General features: G+C 58.9%; 1 non-coding gene across 1 annotated transcript; it reads left to right on the top strand.

Moving 5' to 3' along the window:
* The first annotated feature begins 1,091 nt into the window (after window positions 1–1,091).
* Trnam-cau lies at window positions 1,092–1,164 on the top strand. The gene has a single exon. It is a non-coding gene; the product is annotated as a tRNA-Met (tRNA).
* Window positions 1,165–1,515: the final 351 nt, after the last annotated feature.

Consider the following 1,515-nt stretch of genomic DNA (forward strand, 5'->3'; position numbering starts at 1 on the left):
ATTTTATTTTAATTATTTTTTGTTGGTCATGAGCCTTGAACTCAGGGTGATGTGAGTGCTATCCCTGAGCTAGTGCTCTACCACTTTGAGCCCACAGTACCGCTTTTCTGGTTTTCTGGTAGTTCATTGGAGAAAAAAGTCTCATGGACCTTTCCTGCTCAGGCTGGCTTTGAACTGAGATCCTCAGTATCTCAGCCTCCTGAGTAGCTAGGATTACAGGTGTGAGCCACCAGCGCCTGGCACATTATTTTCTCATTGTTATAACTATATGTGACATACAACTTGTCACTGTTTTTTTTTAAAACAAAATGTACAACTCAGGATCATCAAGGACATCCACATTTTTGTAAAACCATCTCTCCTATTTACTTTGAAAACTTTCCCCATCATGTCAAACAGAAACTCCGCACCCATTAAGTAACAAAACTCCTCCTGCCCTTGTACCCTTTCACCCCTTACCTATTCTTGTTTCTCAGAAGTAGGATCATCGCACTATTTGTCCTTTCGTGTCTGGCTTCTCTCCCTCAGCTCTAGGGGCAGAGCTGGACTTAGTTCTAGGCTGAAGCTGGGTTTGCTCGTGGCCCTGACAGGGTCGAAAGCAAACCCGTCCAGGCCGCCTCGGTTCCCCTGGCCCCCGAGGGGGTGGGGGGCGGTCACCCCAGCTGCTGGTGAGGCTGCCCCGGGGAGGTCTCGTTTCCGATCCCCGCGCGGCGTGTCCCCGCCGGGCCTCCCCCACCCGCCGCGGCCCGGGCCGCACCCACCTCGCCGTCCCGCGGTCGCTCGGTCCCTGCGGCCCCGCTCCGCCTCCCCCCGCCCCCCGCGCGCGCCCCAAATCCTCAGCCTTCGGTTCTCCAGGGTCAGGAATACAGCAGGCGCCTCATAAACGCTCGCAGCCCTCTGCGTGCCGAGACCCTGCCCGGCGGCGGCGCCGGGATCCGCAGCTCCAGCGATTCCGCCCCCCGCCCCCCCCCCCCCCCTCCCGGGCCACGAGCCTGGCCAATAGGAAAGGCAAGCTGAACGCCCTGAGCATGCGCAATGCACTTGGTGTCGCTGTAGCCTCGTTAGGCTAGAGCCGGAACCGGCGGGTAGGTGCCTCGTTAGCGCAGTAGGTAGCGCGTCAGTCTCATAATCTGAAGGTCGTGAGTTCGATCCTCACACGGGGCACAATACTTTTGTTCACTTCCCGTCCTTCTCCCCTCCTCCCCCCCCCCCCCCCCCCCCCCAGCAAGAGTCTGGTTTTATTTACCGCTCTGAATCTGAGACACGGAGGAGACAAAGCAGTGGCGGCCGTGCGTGCTGGGTAGACGTGGGCCGCAGTGGTCCGTGTCGGGGGCCGGCCTCCCTTGGAGGCTCTTTCTGGGCTGACATCCCTCCAGCGGTGGGTGGAAGTGTTTGCTGCAGGATGTTCGCGTCCTGATTGAGATCCGTCCACTTTTCACCACCTACACGCGCTGACCTGCCCGGGCGGCCCCGGGCCTGAGTGGCCTCGGGCACGGGTGTCGGGTGAGCAGGTAC

Source organism: Perognathus longimembris, chromosome 12 (genome assembly GCF_023159225.1).
Source record: "Perognathus longimembris pacificus isolate PPM17 chromosome 12, ASM2315922v1, whole genome shotgun sequence".
Taxonomy (NCBI): Eukaryota; Metazoa; Chordata; class Mammalia; order Rodentia; family Heteromyidae; genus Perognathus; species Perognathus longimembris.